This window comes from Polypterus senegalus, chromosome 2 (assembly GCF_016835505.1).
Source record: "Polypterus senegalus isolate Bchr_013 chromosome 2, ASM1683550v1, whole genome shotgun sequence".
NCBI lineage: Eukaryota > Metazoa > Chordata > Cladistia > Polypteriformes > Polypteridae > Polypterus > Polypterus senegalus.
The window spans coordinates 287,936,010-287,962,704 of NC_053155.1; the positions used below are offsets into that span (position 1 = coordinate 287,936,010).

General features: G+C 38.8%; 2 non-coding genes across 2 annotated transcripts; one reads left to right on the forward strand and one right to left on the reverse strand.

The window, feature by feature from the left end:
- Window positions 1-21,773: 21,773 nt before the first annotated feature.
- On the forward strand, window positions 21,774-21,845 carry trnae-uuc. The gene has a single exon. It is a non-coding gene; the product is annotated as a tRNA-Glu (tRNA).
- A 427-nt stretch (window positions 21,846-22,272) lies between these two features.
- trnav-aac lies at window positions 22,273-22,345 on the reverse strand. The gene has a single exon. It is a non-coding gene; the product is annotated as a tRNA-Val (tRNA).
- Between the last annotated feature and the right edge of the window lie 4,350 nt (window positions 22,346-26,695).

Genomic DNA, 26,695 nt, shown 5'->3' on the forward strand with positions numbered 1-26,695 from the left:
CACATTTTTACTAACTTTGTTTAGCCCTGCTGATTTAAATGTTACCTGTGTGGGGTTTGCCTGTTCAACCAGTTGCTGTGTGGATTTTCCTCCCACATTCACAGATCACGCCAGTTAGGATAAGTGGCAGTTACAAATGCGAGTGCGCCATGGGATAGACTTGTATGCTTGGGTTGTTCCGTGTTGTGCCCAGTGCTGTTGGGATAGTCTGCAACCTCATGTCCCTGAACTGGATTTAGGGACTTTGAAATTGTCACATAGAGTAGCATGTAATGTTACCTAGGACTGGATTTAGGGACTTTGAAATTGTCACATAGAGTAGCATGTAATGTTACCTAGGACTGGATTTAGGGACTTTGAAATTGTCACATAGAGTAGCATGTAATGTTACCGAGGGTCGCTTCCTCTTTGTATCCAGTTCTGCTGGCTTTTGACACTGTTGTCATTTTCATTAGTATTTTGCATGAACAGCACTAAACTGCTGCGGTGGGCTGCCTTGCGTTCTGTGTTGGCTGGGAGTGGCCCCAGCAGACCCCCGTGACCCCACAGGTTGGATACTGGATGGATGGTGGCACAGTGGTAGTGCTGCTGCTTTGCAGTAAGGAGACTGTGGAAGATTGTGGGTTCGCTTCCTGGTTCCTCCCTGTGTGGATAGCGCTTTGAGTACTGAGAAAAGCGCTATATAAATGTAATGAATTATTATTATGGATGGGCACTAAACTGGCCATTTATCTTTTCATTTATACATTCATAAAGATGTTAATTTAACTTCATTACTAATTTAAAATAAAGACACCTACATTTATTACCAAGTTGTGTGTAAGTAAATAACATTATTGGATTCGGGGACTTTTACCTGATTTTCAACTCTGTATAGTTAAGAGAGAGGCCTGTGATATTATATACTTTTTAAATGGACGTGTATTGACAAACGTAACGGATCGTTGTAAATATACTAGTATTGAAAAAGTGTAAATCTTCAATTATATTGTACTTTGAAACAGTCATGCATTTTAGCAAGGCATGTCATTTTTTAGTTTTGTTTAGTTGAATACTGAAAGGTAATGTTAAATAATTCTATGATCATTTGTCTGATTATGCAGTAACGATTAAGAAAATCCACCATAAATATGCAGGAAGTTGAGGGCCAAACACTGCTTGCAATGTAATCTGACAACAAAGAAAAGTCTCTCCTGAACTGTGACTTAGGCTCATTTTCTGGATTGGGATGAACTTTCTAATGGAGGTAAATGGGCACATCTGGGTCTCACAACGTAAATCTTCTGCAGTTGAGGTGAGTGAACGGGACAGGTTGCATTTTTAGATACGGATTTCAATAACTAAGGAAGCGGAAGGAAATTATTATTCCTTACATTTGTTGTGCTTTACAGTTCTAGGGTGTTGTACCGTGTTAGCCATTATGAATGTAGTGAAAAGTCAAGCAAAATGACACCTTTTATTGGCTAACTAATAAGATTACAATATGCAAGGGGCTTGAGTTGCCTTGAAAGCTTGCATATTGTAATCTTTGTGCTTTACAGATATTTTTTGTTGTTCTGCTTGATTGCATGATTTTTAAAGAGTTTGAAGAAATATAATAAGAAAACAAGGTTCAACTGTACTTAGCCTTAATAATTGATATTGTTGTGGTGCAGCTAACTTGTTTCAAACAGATATTTTACTTTCAATAAGCTTAACACATTTGATGGTGAAAATGATACAAGACACACAGACCTTTCTTTTAAAGTGTTTGGGTGAGGTTGTTCAATTTCTGTTTTATTTTAGGTGGTGGTTAGTTGAATTTAATTTCTCTGTATGAAATCAATACTATTTATACAAAAAACATTGTCAAAGCCACCAAATTCATTAATTTCAACCTGTCCCCACAGCATCAGGCTCAAGACAGAACTAGGGGTAGTTTATGGCGAGACCAGCGCATGCAGACACCCACATGGAGTTAGTTAGGTTTAGGGTCGTCAAACAGCTTTAGGGCTGTAGAAGGGAACGAGAGGACAGACAAGAATGTGGCAGGCTGCATGCAGATTATTGCATTATAAATAAAACAGCAGTGCTAACCACTGCAGCACACTACACATAATATTCAGTTATCAGTTCATTATTGAAAAGTTAGCGAGTATAAAATAATGGTGCCGTTCGATGAGGTTTGGCTTACAAAGAAATTATTTTAATTCTTTTCAAGGTTTAAGTTGTTAATTTTATACTCTGTCTAAAAAATATTCCTTTTGTTTCAGGTTTTTGGCTTAAATGTAAATATTTAATATTGCCAAGTCTACAATTGCACAAGCAGCAAGTTTGGGAAGCAATCCACAGTATTAGGAAAAAGACTGCTATATTCTGTTAAAGAGACTTGACGGACGGAAGCGCTCAAAAAGTTGAAAATGTGTCTGTCACCCCTTCATTTGGCAATAATGCAGATGAATGGATTGGAAGAGTGTAGTGACACAAGTTTGCTGAAAGCATTTGAGGGATTGCAGCCTGATTACGTCATTACTCTTAATCTTGTCGAGTTGAAGTTTGGTGCTGAAGGCCATACTTTAGATGGTGGCTTAATCTATAACCAGTCACAATTGTGTGAAAATGTCCCTTTTGGTGGCGGAGGTTGCAAACTGGTGGATCAGTCGCAGCTTTTACCAACTGTTGACAATGTTTCTGGCCCGCCTGAAAGCTGCACAGGCTTTCTAAAACAAAAGCAAGAGAAAGAGATGGGAAATCAAAACTCAAAGCAAGAATTACACCCAGTCTGTTATAATTCAGATCAAGAGAAAGCTGTAATGAAATCACACAACTTTAAAGAGGTGGATCTTACTAAAACAGACTACAAAAACGCACAAAGTGGAACATTTCCTTCTGTTTCGACTCCTTTTACCTTATTGGAACTGAACCAGAACCGAAACCCTCGAAGCCCTCACCCTGTGTCTCCTGATTCTGGAACTTGTCAGAATGACTCTTCTTCCTCAGTTGCAAATAGTATCAAGTCCACTGTTACAGCATCTTCTCAGCTATCCTTAAATTCAAGTCTTCCAAAACTATTTAAGACAAAAGATCACCGGGCTTCTATGAACAATGCAGACATGTTTAGAGGGTTCAAATCAAAAGGTCTTGGCAAAAGTAAAGAGGCTGTAAAGAAAAAAATGCTTTTCCACGGAAACCAAACATCAGTGTTGTCAAGTCCAATAGATAATGGGAAAGATATTTCACCTAAACCCACACATTTAAAAAGTAAACTTCATAATGATACTGACAGTCTTCGCTATAAGCTTCTAAAGAAACTCAAAGCAAAAAAACAAAAACTGAGGTCACTCGATAGGCTGTTGAACAGCACTCAAACCGTGGACGAAGGGAAAAACAAATTAAACGGACAACAAGCAAACTACAGTAATCCAGATGAACAGTTCAATTCAAGCAATTTGATTCAACAAGTCACTTTCACTGATGCAAATTCTGTGTATACAGACGGTTCTTATGCTGCAATAGACAGTAACCTAAATTATGAAGAGCTTCTTGCAGATCTTCTTGCTGCAGACGCCAGTGGTAGTTCCACAGGATATATGCAGCCTCTAGAAAAAAACAGCTGGCAATTAGATACACCCTGTACTGTTCATGACTTCTTCAACCATAATTCTTTTGCAATGCAGTGTTTGCCAACTTTAACAACTGAAGTAAACTATCAGAGTCCCACCATTGACGTTTCAGGTCCAGAAAGTGTAAGCCACACATCAATGGGAATTTACACCGACTGTGAAGAACCTCTTAATTTGTATGATCATTTTTTTTGAAGCGTGTTCACTCTTTTGAGTTACATTATTATTAGTTCATTCATTTGCATAATTAAACCCTGTAAATAACTGTTCTGTTGAATAAATTATTTGTCTTTTGGTATATTAGAAACTTAAAATTAATTCTTGTGTGTAAAATAGTTCTGCTGCTTTTTATATTATGGCTTGTATCAGTGAATCTATGGGAGTATAGTTGTTGCATAAGTAAAAATTGAAATATGCAACAACTGGAGAGGTTGATTCATTCATTCAATTTGTGTGTCTCCTCAGAAATCTTTTCATTATTTAAATATAAATATGGAATTAAAAAAACTTGAAATAAGAGTTTGGCATCTCCTTTGTTGTTTAGCTGAATAGCTGAAGAGACACAGTATAAAGCTACCCTCAAATTGTAGCATCCACCCCTCTTGGCCATCAACTTTCCATCTCCATATCGTGCTTTACTGGCAGTACTCGCCGCATTGCAGACTCGTCCATCATGTAGAGAAGATCCAGTTAAATTTATGTGCTCAGGTATACACTCTACAGTGTGATTTGAACATGCATACTTTCTACCCTGTAGTGTAAGAATGCTCCCTTGTTCATATTTAAAAGGATTAATTTAAGTGAAACAGACAAAGCATTTATGGTAAGTTTGGTGATTTGTGTCTCAGCAGTTAGTATATTACAATCTTTAACTTGGGGGCTTAATGGTATGTGACACTATGGAAGGCAAACAAGTGAAATTCAAATGCTCACAATGAATGACTCGCATGACTCTTGTTTCCCACCTTTATTTAATTTCTCAGACACTGACCCGATGAAGTAAAGCTCATAACCAATTTTACTTTATAATATTCAATTACCACTTCTTCAAGGTTAGGAATATGTAAAATGAATATAAAACACAAGTTGAAATTCCCCTTGGGATTAATGAAATAATGGTCAATATCTATCTAAATCTATCGAAATAATGGTCATTATTAATTAAAAAAACTAAACTCACATTTTGCATCTTAAAAACTAAAACACACTTGAACTAATTAATGTGCTGTTCTACACTAAATTTATTCGGTTTTTTTTTCTTCGAATGCAGGGTCACAACTCAAATCAAGGCCTCTAAACCAAAGGCATGCGCCGACCTTGGCCTTTCACATGACATGTCCACTTCCACTCATTGAGGGACAATTTTAAGAATTACCGGTTACCATGCACATCTAAATTAACGCTAATCTTAAATATTGTGCAAAGCTAACTACCCTATACTGTAATTCATATGTGACACAACATCCAATAATTTAAAGCCTGAATCATAAGTTTTATTCTGGCTCCCACAACTATAATCAAATATATATTTTGTTTTCATGTTACTGAACAGTCTGGGTTATCGGAAACATTCCATTTATTAAGTTATAGAAGGAAATGTCAAAATAACAAAGAAGCCACTGTTTTCTTTTTAAACATTTTTTCAACTTTTTTCAGTTCACCTTATTTTTATCCATCCATTACCCAATCCATTATATCCTAACTACAGGGTTTGCTGGAGCCATCCCAGCCAACACAGGGCGCAAGGCAGGAAACAAACCCCGGGCAGGGCGCACACACACACCCACTAGGGACAATTTAGGACCGCCAGGCTACCTAACCTGCATGTCTTTGGACTGTGGGAGGAAACCCACGGAGAGAACATGTAAACTCTCTTATTTTGATGAGCTTTCTTAAAAATGCTTTCACATGAAATTGTTTCCCTTCTACTTGTAAGAACAAAGCCCCCTGTACACAAACATTTGCTCTTTTGCATTTCATTGTGTTTTTATCCACCTCTATTTCTGTCATGAATTCACTTTCTTGCGTTTTTCCATTTTTTTTCTATTTTTCCACACTTTAGGGAGAAGACCTTTTTCTTTTACATGTTTACACCATTCACTATCTTCAATGCTTTCCAGTTTTTGCAGCTCTGACTTGTGCAGATTTTTTCTTAATTTTTGTAACTTAATCAATTTAATCTTCAGTTTCCATATCCCCTTACCTCCCTTGCATCATTTTCTCTTCTTTCATTTTCATTATGGGGTAAGGTGGTCAGAAATGTAAAATCTGGAAGTTTTTAATCTTGTATTCACTAGATCTCAATACAAAACCTATCCTAGATGATTTCTTACTTTCTGCACTGCCCAAAGCATCTCCCTCTTTTCATCGTCTTTTTCTCAAATGCTATATTTTGATTATGTTAATCAAAAATCTTGCTTTTTCAGATCTCTTCCTATTCCAGCTCAACTCTCCTACTGTGACATTATTTATGTGGGCTCTTATTTTAATGTTTAGTTTTATAAAATTTCACATCTTTTTTTTTGCAGGTACATAAACACTGTTGTAAGTTACCTCCCTAAAATGTTACATACAGTTTGGACAATTTTAATCATTAAACCTCCTCCTGTAAATTTTAATTACGAGGGTCGTTCAAAAAGTTTCCACACTTTTATATTTTCGTTGGAAACGGTGAAGACGGGAGTAGTAGTAATTGGGCAATAAAAAGTTGGTACGACACCGGGAAAATTGTATCAGACGAAGGTGACTATGCAGAAAAGTGATGTAATTAGATTTTGAAATCCCTAATAAATAGAGTTAAAAAAAGAGCGGAAACTTTTTGAACGTCCATCATACATTAGTACCAGAAAAAAATACTCTTCTCCTTTTCTGCTACCGTAATGTGATTCTGATCTTAAACCTACTCGTTCCTCCTAACAAGTGAGCCAAGTTTCCTTTCCATCAGTAGAAACGTCATGCTGCTCCAAGTGTTTTCCCTCCTTTTATTTTTCTATGTTGGTGCTGTAAATGGTTGATGCTTTTTTTAAATTACTTTCCATCTCATCTATCTGCTTCTGTATATTTTAGATCATTCTTCCGGCTTTCCTTGTGTATCTTCAACATTTTCTTTTCATTTTCAATTGTTTCCGGGGTAAATCTAAATTTGTCCGTTGTCCATTTTAGACTGCTGCTTGATCCATTTTCCTTCTCTCTCTGCCCTGCCACAGAGTCTAGGATTGTGCTATATTGTCTCCTTTCCCTTCATTATTTCACTTCATATGGGTTTAATTGCAAAAGCCAAATTTTTAAAGTCATTTGTGTCTTAGTTTTATCTTGCAGTTCCTAGCTGGATGGCCAGACTCGCTGCAGTTTCTATGCATCATTGTTTCCTCAGCTGCTGTGTGTCTTACTTGGTCACACCAAAGTCATATACTGTATTGGGGTGATCAGAATAAAAGCATATGCCTCTTAATGGTCCTATCATGTTTTATATTTTAGCTATAATATCCACTTTCGTACCATTTCTAACCATTTTCATATCTTTCAATCACCCCTTTTCTTTACCTTGAATTGCCTATTAAACACCTAGTCAAGGTTGGATCTTTCTTTTTCTCCAGAAAAACAAATCTACATAGTTCCTTCTTTACAAAATTATTTCTGAGCACTACTTGGAAGCAGTTCTTATTAAAATGAAATCAACTTGCCTGGACTGCAAGCCAAACGTATGAAGCAAAATCTTGGTTGACAGGTTCTTCTGGTCTATTCTCTATCCTTCATCCAAGGCGACATTTCTTCATTCCTCTTTCATGTGCTCCATCTGCTTCAATTCTCTTCCTTTAAAAGAAAAAGAAAAGCATGTGATCAATGGGCACATCTTCCTAAAGAGAAGCCTGGAAAGAGTTGTGGCTTTAAATTCCAACAAAGTAAGTCCACCGCACACTGGAGGGTTCAAAAACAGCAGAAGATCTGTCTACGCTTGCTTTTTTTAATTAGGGTCACGTGGCATTCCCTAGTCTTAGACCACAGAACAACCAGTTCAGAGATTAGTCATCCAAACAAACTTCGGCCAAAAAAACATCTACTTCAACCAAAACACCCAAAAATGATTAAAATCAGATGGTGGTTAATAGGGCCAAGCCCTAGCATCTGCCAAGTACACAAATGATTATGGAGACCTTTACCTGCCCAGTAATTGAGAAAAATTAAATATTTATTTTAGTAAAAAATGTAAGGTAAATATATATGTAACAGAAGATATTCTCTCAAAAACTTTAAATTAACAAACAATAAACAGAGGTTCACAAATGTTACACTATCCCATAATCCATGGCAAAATATGCAAATGATGATTTAATTTGCATTTGAAAATATTAAGAGTGGCCTTGTGGTGCAGGGAGACATGATATGATGCTGCTCAAAAGACTTGATGACCCCTGGCCCAGAAACCGTCTCTGCAGAGTTTGCATGTTCCCCACTTTTTTGCATCGATTTTCTTCTCTTTGTAACAAAATGTGCATGCGTGGCTGAGTCCACCCTACACTGAGCGGACACCCACTCCAGGGCTGATTGGTTTCTTTGGCTGGCTTCCTGCAGCCCTATATGAGATACATGGTTGGGTGGCTGGTTAGTTTTCTGGCTACATGTAAAAGTGCATGTTGAGATAATTAGAGAAGTCCATGTGTCCATACTTTCAACCTGCATGTTTTGATTTTGCCTGCCGAAGGTAAAGTCATCTCTGATTGAGGATCGCTGGAATTGTCAGGTAGAGGGGTCTTTTCATCGGACTGGCTGGCCAAGCACTGTCTCAGCTGCGGATTGGCCAATTGGGGGAGGCAGTTTGATGACTGAGGTCTCCAGGACTCTAAACAAATCCAAATCATATTATGTGATATCATCTACTGTTAAATACTGCCCTGTAGTTGTAATATATTTTTATTTTACTATTTACTGTATTGAGGATTACTTGTGTTCAGTTCTGTGTATTGTATTGTATTGACCCCCTTCTTTTTGACACCCACTGCATGCCCAACCTACCTGGAAAGGGGTCTCTCTTTGAACTGCCTTTCCCAAGGTGTCTTCCATTTTTTTCCCCTAAAAGAGTTTTTTCTTGTCTTCTTAGAGAGTCAAGGCTGGGGGGCTGTCAAGAGGCAGGGCCTGTTAAAGCCCATTGCGGCATTCCTTGTGTGATTTTGGGCTATACAAAAATAAACTGTATGGTATTGTATTTTCATTTCAAAATACTGATCTCTAGTGATGTCTTTATACTGAGAGACAAGTACAGAATTTGGGTTGGAAAAAGGCAAATTGTGTCTCTGATGAATGGCCCCATGCGATTTTTGTCATCCCCCTGTTTTCTTTTTAGACCAAATAAAGGTATAACGTCATGAGTAGTCTGTCATATTGGTCCTATGAAAACCTTAACAACGGACAGAAATTTTATTTTGGTTTTTGTTGAGGGGGACACAAAAGGAATTTAATAAAGTGAGAGGAGAATTAATAAAACATATATTGAGCAACAAACTGGGTGAGTTTTTGGGTGACAAAGGAGGTAATGGGAGTAGTTTTAATTGTAAATAACACATATCTTAAAAAAAAAAAAACTTGCAGTATTATCAAAGAATGTCAAGAAGCAGATGTGGACTTAGTATAAAAAAAAATTAAAAATAGTGGTAACAAAATGATAATTCAGTAATTCATCATGTAAGATAGATAGATAGATACAGTGGTGACCATATCCATGGTCCTTGGTGGAAATCAGGGGGGCTGTCCTCTTGCACCCAGGGGAGACATTTCCCCTTTCCCGGTCCTTCCCTGATCCAGGCGTCCCAGTGGGGCAAAGTCCCTGGTCATCTGCCACACTATCTATCTATCTATCTATCTATCTATCTATCTATCTATCTATCTATCTACAGTTGTGCTTGAAAGTTTGTGAACGCTTTCGAATTTTCTAGATTTCTGCATAAATATGACCTAAAACATCATCAGATTTTCACTCAAGTCCTAAAAGTAGATAAAGAGAAACCAGTTAAACAAATGAGACAAAAATATTATGCTTTGTCATTTATTTATTGAGGAAAATTATCGAATATTACATATGTGTGAGTGTCAAAAGTATGTGAACCTTTGCTTTCAGTATCTGGTGTGACTCCCCTTTGCCGCAATAACTGCAACTAAACGTTTCCGGTAACCTTTGATCATTTCTGCACACCGGCTTAGAGGAATTTTAGCCCATTCCTCCATACAGAACAGCATCAACTCTTGGATGTTGGTGGGTTTCCTCCTTCAGGTCCTTCCACAACATTTCAATTGGATTAAGGTGAAGACTTTGACTTGGCCATTCCAAAACATTAACTTTATTCTTTTTTAACGATTCTTTGGTAGAACGACTTGTGTGCTTAGGGTCGTTGTCTTGCTGCATGACCCACCTTCTTTTGAGATTCAATTCATGGACAGATGTCCTGACATTTTCCTTTGAGATTCTCTGATATAATTCAGAATTCATTGTTCCATTAATGAAGGTAAGCCGTCCTGGCCCAGATGCAGCAAAACAGGCCCAAACCATGATACTACCAGCACCATGTTTCACAGATGGGATAAGGTACTTATGCTGGAATTCAGTGTTTTCCTTTCTCCAAACCTAACACTTTTCATTTAAACCAAAAAGTTCTATTTTGGTCTCATCCGTCCACTAAACATTCTTCCAATAGCCTTCTGGTTTGTCCACGTGATCTTTAGCAAACTGCAGATGAGCAGCAATGTTATTTTTGGAGAGCAGAGGCTTTCTCCTTGCAACCCTGCCACGCACACCATTGTTGTTCAGTGTTCTCCTGATGGTGGACTCATGAACATGAACATTAGCCAATGTGAGAGAGGCCTTCAGTTGCTTTGAAGTTACCCTGGGGTCCTTTGTGACCTCGCCGACTATTACATGCCTTGCTCTTGGAGTGATCTTTGTTGGCCGACCACTCCTGGGGAGGGTAACAATGGTCTTGAATATTCTCCATTTGTACACAATCTGTCTGACTGTGGATTGGTGGAGTCCAAACTCTTTAGAGATGGTTTTGTAAACTTTTCCAGCCTGAGGAGCATCAACAACTCTTTTTCTGAAGTCCTCAGAAATCTCCTTTGTTTGTGCCATGATACACTTCCACAAACGTGTTGTGAAGAGCAGACTTTGATAGATTCCTGTTCTTAAATAACACAGGGTGCCCATTCACACCTGATTGTCATCCCATTGATTGAAAACACCGGACTCTAATTTCACCTTCAAACTAACTGCTAATCCTAGAGGTTCACATACTTTTGCCAGTCACAAATATGTAATATTCGATCATTTTCCTCAATAAATAAATGACCAAGTATAATATTTTTGTCTCATTTGTTTAACTGGTTTCTCTTTATCTACTTTTAGGACTTGAGTGAAAATCTGATGATTTTTAGGTCATATTTATGCAGAAAAATAGAAAATTCTAAAGGGTTCACAAACTTTCAAGCACAACTATAGATAGATAGATAGATAGATAGATAGATAGATAGATAGATAGATAGATAGATAGATAGATAGATAGATCGTGTGGCAAATGACCAGGGACCTTGCCCCACTGGAATGCCTGGATCAGGGAAGGACTGGGAAAGGGGAAATGTCTCCATTGGGTGCTATAGGACAGCTCCCCTGATTTCCACCAAGGACCATGGATATGGAGCTATGAAGCTCAACCCTGTGGGGGTCTGTGGCCAAACCCAGGGGGTGCCTGGATGGTCCTTGAGCCCTGGAGGAGAGCACTTCTGCCATACCAGGAAGTGCTGCTGGGTAGACCATCACCGAGCACCTGGAGCACATCCAGGGCATGATAAAAGGGGCCGCCTCACTCCCTTCGAGGAAGACGGAGCTTGCGATGATATAGGCGGCCATATGGAGACAAAAGGCTGGAGGAGTCGTGTGTGAGTTGCTAGAAATCTGTTGTAAATAGTGTGAAATAAACCGTGTGTTGTGGACATGTCTGTCTGTGGCCGGCCTATCTGTTACGATAGATAGATAGATAGATAGATAGATAGATAGATAGATAGATAGATAGATAGATAGATAGATAGATAGTGCTGCCTCTCTCTGTCTATGTTACTCTCTTCTAAGTTCTTGAAGACTTGCCAACTTCCTGGACCTTTACTCTTTAAATAGCCCATGGGGAGGAAATGGTAAAACCCCCACTGCCAAACTGGAAGAGACATCAATGTGCTTCTTTTTTGGGGCTGCAGGTGAAAGAAACAGACTGTTTGCAACCCTGTATCCTAACATGCCTGTTTGTGAGTCCTTAGCTCCAAATTGTTGCATGGATCTTCCCTTGTGTGTATATACATACAGTATATACCAGTATGGGGTGCCTCAATTTCCAAACCCCCAGACCCAAGGCCTAACACCCACAACTTAAATATAACAATCACCACAGCCGATATATACACTTAAATGCTATCTCTCTCTCTCTGTCCTCTCTCTCTCTCTCTCTCCTTCTTTCCTCCAGTGAATTCCACCTGGTGCCTCCTAGAGGTATGGCAGTGGGCTTCTTATAACCTGGACCCGGGAGTACTTCTGGTGACACATTGTGGCTTGTTGGAAGCACTTCCGGGTCATATGGAAACCAGGGAGGTCCGTCCCTGGCAGCACCCTCTATCCTCACCTAAGGACCCCTACAGGGCTTTGCTTCTGAATTACAATACCCATGCAGCCCCGCAGGTGTCTAAACTGGGACTACTTGTGAGGAACAGTGACACCTATTCATTTTGGGGTTGAACTGCTCCCAGCTTCCAGCTCTCAACAGTCCATTCTTCCTCCCAGAATCCCAGCTAGAATCGGAATTATAAGGCATCCCAGCCAGGCAGTGTCTGCAATCTGATCATCCTTCTATTATGGCTTCCCAGCCCTGGCTGGGATGGCCGCTAGCCCTCCTGGGCTCTTAATATATATATATATATATATATATATATATATATATATATATATATATATATATATATATATATATATATATATAGTGGAATATGGCCGGCCATTCAATACCCCCAGGCCGCCCAAGGGAATTCTGGACAATGGAGTTTTTATCCACAGCCCTGCTGGATACCGTGTGGGCCACTAGGAGACTCTGCAGGGAGGAATGATGTTTATTTGCCATACGCCACGGAAGTACGTCTGAGTCACATGGACAAGGGGAATGACGTGCTTCTGGGGTGAAGAAAAGGACCTTTGATCTGACCTGGAAGTGATAGGAGATCACATGGACTGGGGATTGGAACACTTCCGGGTCAGGGATTATAAAAGGATTATGGGATCTCCCAGATGGCGAGCTGAGCTGGGAGGAAGGGTGGCAACGCGTCTGGGAGTGGAGGATTGTTTATTATTGTGTATTGGTGTAATTTAATGAGTATTGTGGAGGAGAGGGTGCTTTGTGCACTGTGCAGAATAAATATAGTCTACTTTTGGACTTATCTGGTGTCTGGCGTCTTGGACAAGAGTTCAAGGGAGCAATAGCACCCCCTATCTGTCACAATATATATAGTATATTATATACTAAATATATTAACTATATATTATAGTTTTTTTTCCTTTTTACATAACAGAAAAGCAAGAACAATTAAAAGGACAATTGATAATATTAATTACAGTCCCAAATAGCACAATATAAATTAAACAAATTATAAATATGTATATACAGTAATCCCTCGCTATATCACGCTTCAACTTTCGTGGCTTCACTCTATCGCGGATTTTATATGTAAGCATATCTAAATATATAATGCGGATTTTTCGCTGCTTCGTGGGTTTCTGCGGACAATTTACTTCTGGTACATGCTTCCTCAGTTGCTTTGCCCAGTTGATTTCATAAAAGGGATGCTATTGACGGATGGCTGAGAAACTACCCAATCAAAGCACGCAGTTAAGTTCCTGTGTGCTGACTGGCTCAGCGACAGAGCGCCGAATTTGATTCCGCTGCATTAACCAGGAAGTCTTGTCTCGCTCATTCAGCATCAACGTGTTTTGCTGTGTAAAGAGTCAACTGTTGTGTTTATCTTTGTGCACAGTCAAGCCCTTCATTATGGCTCTAAAACGATCTGCTCCTGCTACTGCTTCAGGAGCCGTGCCCAGGCGCCAACGGAAGATGCTAACGATTGCCGAAAAGGTAAAAGTTTTGGATATGTTGAAGTAAGGGAACAGCTACACCGCTGCAGGACGTCATTATGGCATCAATGAGTCCACGATTCTTTTTATTTAAAAAGGAGGAAAAGAATATAAAAAAAAAATAAGATCTACGGCCTCAGTGTCCTTTAACCAGGGCGCAAAACGAGTTGTAAGTGGATGTAATAAGGCGGTAGTCCGTATGGAATCTGCTTTAGGGATATGGATTGAAGACTGCCAGAAGAAGAACAACGGCGGTGCCTGAAGAGGCTCCTTTAGAAGGGCTGTAACGCTCTCCTTTGTTGTGCAGTAAAATTAAACTCATCGTTATCGGACAAGTTGTCGTGTCATTGTTGGTGAGTACCCATAACTAATCTTCTACGTACTTAGTACATGTATGTATGTTTATTGTAACTGTACACACATTTTATACAATTTTTCTTGCATTGTAGGTATTTATTGCCGGTGGCCTGTCTGTCTTAATGGCTGTAACATATGTGATATCGGAGATGCTCTACAGTATCTTTAAAATAACATTTTGGTTTTATGCACAGCATTTACATGTTATAGATTTTTCACTTATTTTTATATTACCTAATCAATTACAATATGTTTAAAATTGTATTACGTATTAGATAAACTCCTCAATGATATATGATACGTATGTTTGTGAGCAGTATATAAACAGTGTGTTTACATACATAATTTCAACAAATCTTACCTAATAACTAAGAGAATATAAAGGGTTTATGCTGTATAACTGTGCAGGGAATATTTGTAAATAGTGTGGGAGAGTCTATAAGGGCTTAAAATATATAAAAATAACCACACAGACATATGATTTCTACTTCACGGATTTTCCCTATCGAGGGGGGTTCCGGAACGCAACCCCCGCGATCGAGGAGGGATTACTGTACAGGTATGAACAGCTTTATGCTGTACATCAAATAACAAGCTCATAATAAAAACAATATCTGCCTTATTACACATTGAATGAATTAAAGTATTTTAAATTATTAATTTTTTATTAGAATTTACCACAACCTAGTCTCTCCATTATAATAAAAAAATCCTGGGACGAGACAAGACTTTTTAGCCAGGGTTGAAACCAATCTTTTTTCAGAGAGATACTTTCACGTCCCACGAGACGAGACTTTGTGCCAAGAGATTTAACCATGCCCGGGGCCGGAAATAAAAGACAAAGAGTAGATGACAAAGCAGAACATCGTAAAGAATTCAAAAACGTTGGTGTGATACACATGCAGAGCAGGTTGAGATTATGAGAGTACAGTGGAACCTCTAGATACGAGTTTAATTCGTTCCAGCACTGAGCTTGTATAGCGAATTTCTTGTATCTAGAACAAAACTTCCCCATTGAAAATAATGAAAATCCAGTTAATCCGTTCCGCACCCCCAAAAATATCAACATAAAAATCAATTTTCCTAACAAATAACACTGATAAATAAGTGTGGATACACTTTGTCTGCTGAGCGTCATGTGATCATAACTGAGCTGATGGTTCTTCTCTCTCGTGCGCGTCTCTCTTTCCTTATCTCTCTTGCTCGCTTGCTCGCTCGCCCCCTCTCTCTCCTCTTGAGGGTAGAGAAAAGCCAAGCAAAATTACACCTTTTATTGGCTAAAGGCTATTGACTAAAAAGATTACAATATGCAAGCTTTCGAGGCAACTCAGGCCCCCTCTTCAGGCAAGATGTAATCAAAGCTTGCATATTGTAATCTTTTTAGTTAGCCAATAAAAGGTCTCATTTTGCTTGGCTTTTCTCTACATTCATAATGGCTAACACGGTACAACACCCTAGTACTCCTCTTGAGGGCAATCGTCTCCTATTCTCCGTCTGCATGTCCGCAATATTTTTGGATACGCTTATACGACGAACTGCTACAGCAAAACAATGAAATCACAAGCGCACAAACGCGTAGATCCTCACGCTACGGGAGAACAAGGAACATTGAGTGAGCTGACGGGCTGGCAGCGTCAGCTTGGGTGAATCCCCGAGTCGAGGCGGATTGGCAAACGCGTCACGCATAACCACAGCCTGGCTCGTGGCTCGTTACGCGAGCCAATGCTCGTATTTAGATCCGAATTTTTCGCTCATACTTTCCTCTTATGTTGAATTTCTCGTATACAGAGGTGATCGTATCTACAGGTTCCACTGTACTAAAATTCGAAAGTCTCAAAAAAATGATAGTAAAGATCGCATTAGTGTAAACAAACGGAAAATATTTCTTGGTGAAATAACAGAACAGTGAAAAGAGATCGAATATATTGTTTGGATTTAAACATTAAGTTGGGGACTTGTAGATAGTCTAATTCGTGTTGCCATCAGGGAAAAGTAGTGTTTTTTCCCAATGAAGAGGCGTATCCGCAAGAATTAAAAGATTTATTGTTTGGTGAAAGTGAAATCCACATACGCAACGGCAGAGACACAAAGTGGCTGGAGAGTAGCACAGGCCAAGGGGGTTGGCGAGCAAAGCGAGCAGGGGGCAAAGTAGTAGTTCATTATTACAAACTTAATCAGTTTAACCCAGTCTTTTGCATTACTACAGGTAGTAACGCTGATTTTTCTTCATACCTAATTAGCTATTTAGACAGATGACACGCTTGAAATGCATCAAGAGCTTTTGAACACAGTATTTTAATACATTGCATCTTTTACCTCTATCTATATAACACACTTTTAGAAATCTTGCTCAAAGAAAGTTCAGGAGATCTAAAGACTGTGGTATGATTTGACAGGAGTTCATGATCAGGTAAGAAGGCAGTGGAACTGCCATGGGCCAGTAGTGACCATGTCTCATGAAGTTGTTCACCCCCATTCATCTGCTTCTCTCACACCACTGACAGATGCTTTGATTGAGATAATTGTACTGGACACTATGGGGAAACAACAGCAGCATCAACAACAACAGCAGCCCCAAGTGTAGGAAAACAGAACAAACTTTTTCTTCATGTGACCAGCCAAAGTTGAATTATCCTGCACACTATTTATACCACTCCTCAGATGTCTTTAAAACATACAGTCCAGAAGGTCTGATAAAACAAGGAAATAGTGGATTTTTCAGAAAATGTGTTCTTTAAGGGGAATTAGAGGCAGTGAAGAAGAGGAAGATTGAAGAGAAAGGTCAACAAGAAAGGAAAAGGCCTGATTTACATTTACACAAAGGATTTACACAACGTATTGAAAAATATACTTCTAACCTTCACCCTTCATAATGATCAGAGCATAGAAAGTGAGATCAAAAACATTTAAAGAAAAAGGCTTCTAAAGGGCAAGGTTTCTATAATTCTATAAAATGTTCCTTAATTGTTCTATTGTGCTTCTCTGTTATGTTATCTCTAAATTTATTAGGACAATTTGTGTTTATCTTTCAGCAAATTACTATTTTAAGTACAAAATGTGAATTATTCAGGTGGTGTTTTTGTTGTAATTCATTATGTTTGTAAACAATTGTAATGAGGCTGTTGAATTTATTTTTTATTTAATAAGCCTTGTACTGATTTTATATTGTTGATAATCTGCTTCATAATAAATATGCATTCTCATTTACTGATTTTGAAGGTTTTGCAATTCATCAATCTCAGATAATATGCCTTAGGCATGAAGAGAACAGGTTTTCCTTGTATTCTGGGAAAGCTGAAAGGCAAAGCTGGATTTAAAATATTTTTCTTAGTAAAAAAACATAGACCTTTTGATTCTCGTGGGAAAATAACCTTGAGTTTATGATAATGAGTTAATAACATTTACTTTGTTTGAAGAAACTGTAAAAATGTCAGTCGCCTTGCTAGAATAAGGAAAGTCACGTGCGTGCGCTCAATTTGTGTGAAAAGGGAGGACAGCGGCTGCATTTTACTAGATGTTTTCAAAAGAAGTTTTCAGTTCATTTGCTGCTTTTCTGACATTTTTTGTTAGAATCTCAGTGCTGTTGCAAAAATGGACACTTGCAAGGAGCCATGCTCAAGTACAGGGCTGCCCAATGCATCGATCGCGATCGACAAGTAGATCTCAAAGGTAGTGCAGGTAGATCACGTTGCATTCAAAAAAAATTTTTTTAAACGTTAGTCTATCATATATCCTCCCTATGACATTTGCCACTTGATTGACATACAGGGCGGCCAGTCTGAGATCTCCTTTCTTCTAACACACTGGTCATCCCGCACGCACGATCAAACGCGTGAGCTACTGCAAAACTCTGGCTGTGATCAAGTTAGCGTTCCAATTTATATCAACTAAAGAAGGGATTAAAAAAAAATTGTTTGGGGACGGTATGGGCTGGATGTGGAATTGGAAGAGGATTTTTTATCTCACAATGTCACAATCGAAGTGCGTTTGTCTGACGTCCGAGGTTCGATCCCCAATGAGGGGTGCAGTGGAGCCCAAAATAGGGTGAAACACATGTTGTGTACTCTTTGCATTATTTGACGTGTAACTATGTAACATTCTATGATCTGCTTCTCGCAACTGAGAGGGCACCTGTGGTGGATGTTTGCCGACTTGCAGACCAACCACACGCATTACCTGGTAGGTAACCACCCATAAAATCAGACTGTGATTCAGCCTTCGAATGCTATCGATATTTATATAGTGCATCCGGAAAGTATTCACAGCGCATCACTTTTTCCACATTTTGTTATGTTACAGCCTTATTCCAAAATGGATTAAATTCATTTTTCTCCTCAGAATTCTACACACAACATGAAAAAAGTTTACTTCAGATTTTTGCACATTTATTAAAAATAAAAAAATTGAGAACGCACATGTACATAAGTGTTCACAGCCTTTGCCATGAAGCTCAAAATTGAGCTCAGGTGAATCCTGTTTCCCCTGATCATCCTTGAGATGTTTCTGCAGCTTAATTGGAGTCCACCTGTGGTTAATTCAGTTGATTGGACATGGTTTGGAAAGGCACACACCTGTCAATATAAGGGCCCACAGTTGACAGTTCATGTCAGAACATAAACCAAGCATGAAGTCAAAGGAATTGTCTGTAGACCTCCGAGACAGGATTGTCTCGAGGCACAAATCTGAGGAAGGTTACAGAAACATTTCTGCTGCTTTGAAGGTCCCAATGAGCACAGTAGCCTCCATCATCCGTAAGTGGAAGAAGTTCGAAACCACCAGGACTCTTCCTAGAGCTGGCCAGTCATCTAAACTGAGGAATCGGGGGAGAAGGGCCTTAGTCAGGGAGGTGACCAAGAACCCAATGGTCACTCTGTCAGAGCTCCAGAAGTTCTCTGTGGAGATAGGAGAACTTTCCAGAAGGACAACCATCTCTGCAGCAATCCACCAATCAGGCCTGTATGGTAGAGTGGCCAGACGGAAGCCACTCCTTAGTAAAAGGCACATGGCAGCCTGCCTGGAGTTTGCCAAAAGGCACCTGAAGGACTCTCAGACCATGAGAAACAAAATTCTCTGGTCTGATGAGACAAAGATTGAACTCTTTGGTGTGAATGCCAGGCATCACGTGTGGAGGAAACCAGGCACCGCTCATCACCAGGCTAATACCATCCCTATAGTGAAGCATGGTGGTGTCAGCATCATGCTGTGGGGATGTTTTTCAGTAGCAGGAACTGGGAGACTAGTCAGGATAAAGGGAAAGATGACTACAGCAATGTACAGAGACATCCTGGATGAAAACCTGCTCCAGAGCTCTTGACCTCAGACTGGGGCGACGGTTCATCTTTCAGCAGGACAACGACCCTAAGCACACAGCCAAGATATCAAAGGAGTGGCTTCAGGACAACTCTGTGAATGTCCTTGAGTGACCCAGCCAGAGCCCAGACTTGAATCTGATTGAACATCTCTGGAGAGATCTTAAAATGGCTGTGCACTGACGTTTCCCATCCAACCTGATGGAACTTGAGAGGTGCTGCAAAGAGGAATGGGTGAAACTGGCCAAGGATAGGTGTGCCAAGCTTGTGGCATCATATTCAAAAAGACTTGAGGCTGTAATTGCTGCCAAAGGTGCATCGACAAAGTATTGAGCAAAGGCTGTGAATACTTATGTACATGTGATTTCTCAGTTTTATTTATTTTAATAAATTTGCAAAACCTCAAGTAAACTTTTTCACGTTGTCATTATGGGGTGTTGTGTGTAGAATTCTGAGGAAAAAAATTAATTTAATCCATTTTAGAATAAGGCTGTAACATAACAAAATGTGGTAAAAGTGATGCGCTGTGAATACTTTCTGATGACTGTATATACTATATATATATATATATATATATATATATATATATATATATAACAACAACAACAACAACAATATTTATTTATATAGCACATTTTCATACAAGATACAGCATTTTTAATGTACAGTAGGTAGATCATTTCGACCTGGTCATTTTAAAAGTAGCTCACAAGCCAAGCAGGGGCACCCCTGCTCTAGAATAAAGTGACACCTTCATGGAGCTTTACTTTTGCTTAGCTTTTTTCTCTTGCATGAAATCTTTGTCTTTTGATTAAGGATATACATCATTTGCTTAAAGATTAATGTCGGCATCTCTTTGTGTGATTGCTATTCGTGTATCGTGTATCTAGCCTCATTCCCTTAAAAGCACAAGAAGATGCTCTTGAGAAGAAACTGGGCTGAAGAAAAGGTTTGAATGCAAAGACAGTCCCGGCCAGCAAACAGGTATCCCCATTGTTGAATACACGGCGTACAATATGGATAGTAAATACGGATATTGTATGCAGCGGTTACAGGTAACAGTTGTATAGTTTTGAAATTTCCTCCTATCCTCCATTAAGAAAAAAACTTAAGCGGTTAGTTGGTACCTTTTGTGTTACCTGGCAACATGATAAAACAGATTTAGACATTTTTAGCATCATATTATTAAAGCAAAGTGCATTTCTATGGTATAAAAAGTTGTGATGTTTTTTACGTTTAAAACATGCATCCCATAGACTTTCTGATTTTTAAAAAAAGTCTCATTGGGCATTTGCATCCAGTTTTAAATTCATAAATAAAAAAACAAATAAAAATACTTTATGGATGAGAGGAAAAATCAGTCTTTTAGACATTTAAAGCACCGTTTAAAATTGGCCTGAAGTAAAACTGAAAATAAGCAATAAGGGATTCTCACATGTATAAAACATCAAATAGTAAATATTATTCTATCATTTGCGCATCATTTGAGTTTGTGTTGCTCACGGAGTCCCGAATGAGGCACATTACCTGCATTGTGACGGGACGTCAGTTACGGCACTACAGCCACGTGGCGCGATTCCCTGATTGTGATCCTCGCTTTCGAGGACCTGAGCGGTGGACCAGGCCAAGGGGGCGCCCACGTAACACCTGGCTGTGGCGGACAGACGGTCATTTCCGGGGGTGGACTGGACCGCGGGTCTGCCTTGGACGGTTGCCAACCAGGATCCCGAAGTGTTCCGTCGTGCGGTGGGTGCGCATACCTGAGCTGACCTGTTGCGCATCATTATTTGGAGGGTGTATGGGGGATTTGACCAAGATGCCATCCACTCATTAATCTCCTGGTCCTGAACCCACTAAATCACAACTAACTCAAAGTGGAGGTGATCTGATCCAGTCTCATCAATTTTCTTTGCACGGCAATCCATCGCTGGGCACACTCAACATCATATAAGTAGAAAAACTAAGTTTATTTAAGATAGTACCTTTAACTAGCAAATAGAATTTCACGAAATTTTACCGTCTTACAGTACCTGAGTGTGTAGCTTTTTCGATTCTGTTAAGTGACACGTTTCGAATTTCACATGACAACGATCAATATGTCCACTCAAATTAACCTTTGATAAACGAATCTTGCAAACAAAGTTTTAACTTGCAAATTAAATTGTACAAAGATTGGTACAAAAATAGTTGGCACTCTTTTCAATTGTGCGTGAAAATAACCGTAAAGTTTCGCCACATTAAAGTTTCCATCAGAGAGGGTTTCACGTGTTATAAAACCCTCATAACTTTTATAGTTCATGTGTGCTAAAATAATACCAGAAAATAGTTCAACGAAAAGTATTACATTTCAATATATCTTCCCATATGGTCTAGCGGTTAGGATTCCTGGTTTTCACCCAGGCGGCCCGGGTTCGACTCCCGGTATGGGAACGAAAAACTTTTCATTCAGAATGTTTTAAAGTTACTTTACTCTCAATCTCCTATAAAAGTAAGAACCATCTTTACCGGTTAAATTTAAAAAAGAGAAGTGCACGATTTATATGCTACTGGGGTGCTCAGAGTTACCGATATGCTTTCGTTTATTACAGCTACACGAGTCGTTTTCAAACTACAAAACTCATAAATCACAAAAATTTTTAATACAAAAATAAATAATGAAAACATCGAATATGCTTCCTTTCAGAATATCTTAATGAAACACGTCTGTCGAACTAAGCTCCCGGACTTCCGGTTAACTAGCTATATTTTCCTTTATTTCATTATATTCTAAATGGTATGCAACATGTTTAAGTATGCCAGTGTTGTTGATATTTGAGTAAAATATAGGCCAAAACTATTTTTTTAAAAATCACACCCGTGTTTCCGCCCGGTCTCGAACCGGGGACCTTTCGCGTGTTAGGCGAACGTGATAACCACTACACTACGGAAACTGCTATATACTGCACTTACTACTAATCCACCCATCTAAGACACATACACACATATAGCTATATATATATACACACACACACATACACTTATTTCTTCTGTGGATATTTTTAGTTTCGTTTTTTCGAGTAGTATTATTGATTAACGTATTAATTTTTATGTGTTTAATCAAATCACGTTATTTCCTGAGCTACTGATAACTGATAAAATAAGCCTTTGTATACGTTATTACACTTATTGAAAAGAATCAGCATAGTAAAATACTACAATCAGAAGCCAAATGAACATTTAAATATATTTAATAAGGTTTAATAAGATTTAAGATATCTTAAAATGCAATTCGGTCTATCACATTTCTGAAATTCATTTCAGGATAGAGCAAAATAAATTCCCTTACGTTTCATGGTTTGTTTTCAAAGCTTACTGTTGTACTTGCTGTTAGATCCATTAGTTTATTTTGGTTGTGTTCTGTTACCGTGGTTTGATTTAAAAAGAAAAAAAGATGTCAATGACACACTTTAACACAATCTCAAATGGATTTTAAAATAACTCAAATCAAATATTTCACATTGATATCCTATGATGGTTATTTCGGGGAATCTCAAAATCACTTCCTGATCATTTGAAGAGATGTCGCAATGTGTCAGAGATCCCTTAAAATAACATGGACGTCTGGGCACTGCATTTCCTGTTCCTTTTAAGCACTATTACTACTGACATACTGAGCATCGGGAGCCGTCGTGCTGCTGCTGCCTTGTAATAAGAAGACATGACCTGGGTTTGCCACCGAGATATTTCCCCTGTGGACTCTGCATATTCTGTCTGTGGGGATTTTCTCCAATAAGTCCAAAAGCTCGCAGGTTGGAAGAAATGCTGTTGCCAAATTGGCCTCTGCGTGTGTTCTCCCTTCGGTGGGTGAAGTACTGCTCTGTCCAGGTATGGTTCCTGCCTTGCAACCAGTGAATTGTGTTATAGGCTCCTGCATGAAGAGTTTAAGAAAGTGGATGGAGAATGCATATTTTTTTAATGTAATTTAGCTGAGGCTGGGAATAATTCGTCTACTCATGAAACATTGAACAGTGTTGACAGAGAACTTGAACACAGAGATGGGAGAATAAGGTTTGAGAATTAAACTGACCTGCCCATTTTAATGATGTATGACAAGTGTGTATGTCCATCAGTACCTTATATAAGATCTTCATTAAGTACCTTATATACAGAATCAAAGATAAAGTTCATAACCTGGCTGGAAGAATTCATCTCAAATTGTAGCCCTGCTTCTTTGACACTCTTTATGAAGAGAAGGTGACCTTAACAGGTCAAAAAAATATAACAAACATGAAAACTTTTGAAATTTAGATTTTCACTCATGGATTAGTCCATACTAGCATCTTACTTATAAAAAGTGGATAAACAGACATAAAAAATGGATCTTAAAAACAGATGGCAAAACACATTTTTCATCTGGTCTAATATTGCACTGTACACTACAAGTGCTGTTGCTGCTCGTTTATAATCAGACTTATCGTTTCGGTAAAGTGTATTCTGCATGGTTAAGATAATGCAAATGATCTTGAAGGTAGCATATGAACATTGGTTAGCTCTGTACAACTCAGTTCATGAAAGGATGGTTATATGAGTTTACATTGCAACATAATAAAAGCCTAATGAAAACGTACTATTTAACTAGATACAAGGTGTCCATAAAGTCTGTGTGCAATTTAAAATAGTTGTAACCTTGTAAGTATAAGTGATAGAAAGAATTCGTAAAAAGGATTAGAAAGCTTGATGTATCTTGTTTTGGTTTTTTTTTTTGTATTTAAAAGTTTTATTTTTGCCGTATTTGGGGAACTGAAAATCCACATGACTCTGTTGAACATGAAGGAGATTCTCCCAAAGTTAATGTGTGGTGTGCTTTGGGGAAAAAAATCGAGTCATAGGGCCATTCTTTTTTGAAGGGCGTGTTGTTAATGGCGATAGCTGTTTGGAAATTTGGCAAAATGACTTTATTCCTCAGCCTGAACAATTAGGACTGACAGAGAATACAGTGTTTCAACAAGATGGTGCTCCTTGTCACTTTGCTTTGCACGTTACACAGTTTCTACACGAGAAATTCCCAAACAGATGGATTGGGAGAGGTGGACCTTTTTCTTGGCCTCCATGTTTGCCAGATTTGACTCCGTTGGATTTCCTTTTATGGGGACGTGAGGAAACTAATGTTGATTCAACCAAACCTGCAAGACTTGCAAGCTAGGATGACTGATGTGATTGCTGGTATTACTGAAAATCAGCTTGAAAATGTCTTCCAGAGCAGGAGTTCCCAAACTTTTCAGCTCACGACCCCCAAAATAACCGTGCCAGTGACTCGTGACCCCCACTATCCTCGGAAGTGGTTAAAATATACAAATGTTGCCCGCAACGGTGCACATGCGCCATTAGGCCTATCCAAACATGAGCATGACAACCTGAAAGAACATAACGCTCTAACAACCATATAACTTTTTAAAAAATTGTTATTTACTCATTCGTTTAATTTTAACAAAACACCTCACCTAATGAGATGGGTCGGCACAATGCTTGGAGCACAACAAGTCCATTCTTGTTGTCTTCTTGTTGTTCTCCAATTTTGGAGACCGCGACTCGGAGATCATCCTCCAAGTTCAGTTGTGAACTGTATTTATTTTTAATGTACGTGAGTGCTGAAAAAGTCTTTTCGCACAAGTAGGTAGTGCAAAACGGCATCAGTACATCCATAGCGTCGTTGGATAGTTGTGGGTATTCCCTCTCGACTGAATATTAACCAACGTTTCATTTCAACAAAAATAATATCCTAAGCATAAAGCGATGAAAATTACCTACACGTTACGTGCACATGTCGGAATGTTTAACATGGTGCTGTAAATTGATCTGCTGCAAGTGACGCCATCGATGTGTCGTTAAACTGTCGTAATCACCTCAGGGGTCGCGATCGAACGGAAAGAAATTTGAAAGGCTGATGGCTTTTTAATTTGCATGTTTTTTTTAAATGTAACTATTAACTACTGGTTTTTAAAATTAAATTAATTAATTTCTAAAAAGTTTTAAAAAAGTATTTGATTTCTTGGAAATCATCTCGTGACCCCCCCAATGTCTCACGACCCCCCAGAGGGTCACGACCCCTACTTTGGGAACCACTGTTCCAGAGAACCACAGCATCGTATTACCCTTTGTATTAGTAATGATGGTGGACATGTTGAAAATGATCAAGAAAAATAAAAAATGGAAGTGTTTCTTTTTTCTATTCCTTTTTACAGATTCTTTCTATCACATATACTTACAAAGTTACAACTATTTTAAATTGCACACGGACTTTATGGACACCCTGCATATTAACATTCAAAGACAGGTAACAGAATACATTTAAAAGTATTTAATATTTCATATCTCCAGCCCTACATGTACCTTCAAAGTCAAAGTCAAAGCGAACTTTATTGTCATCTCAACCACATACAGGTATACAGATAGACGAAATTGTGAAGCTCAGGGTCCACAGTGTAACAACATGAAGTGCAAATAATAAATTAAAAATAGAATTCAAATTAAAATTTAAAATTAAAACACAAACAAGACAAGACAAAGAAATAGCAGCAAGTAGTTACCTATATGAACATTGATGTAATGTATGGTATTTGCAATCTAGATACATAAATATAGATATGTAATATAATAAATCAACAAATAAATAAATAAATAATAGATAATACAGAAATTGTCAGTGTATGATAATAGTTGTTTAAGACATGTGTAAACAATGACAGGTCAGAATGTTTCACAGCAGAAGGATATCAAGAGTGTCCAAATACTTAAAGGTCAGTATGAGATCTTCAGCTCTTTTCTACTTGCACACTCGTCTTTGCAGGACAGTGGCCTGCATGTATAAAAGTTCTATTTTAAGAGGAGGTTGAGGCGGTGTGGAAGATCCCAGGTGGCAGCTTGGTCTTAAGGGGGTAAAAACTCTCCTGCAGCCTGGCAGATCTGGCTTTGATGCTGTAGTATCTTCTCTTGGATGGCAGAATTGTGAAAAGTCCAAATGAAGGGGTGTAAGGGGTCCTGCACAATGCTGCAGGCCTTGCGGACACTGCGTGTGTAAAATATGTCCCGTAGTGAAGGGAGAGGCACCCCAATAATGTTCTCTGCTGTCTTCACTATCCTTTGCAGGCCCTTGCGGTCAGATATGTTGCAGTTGCCATACCAGACAGTGATGCAGCTGGTCAGCACACTCTCAATGGTGCCTCTGTAGAACATGGTGATGATGGAAGGGGGAAGACTTGTTCGCTTCAGCCGCCTCAGGAAGTGTAGTCTCTGCTGGGCTT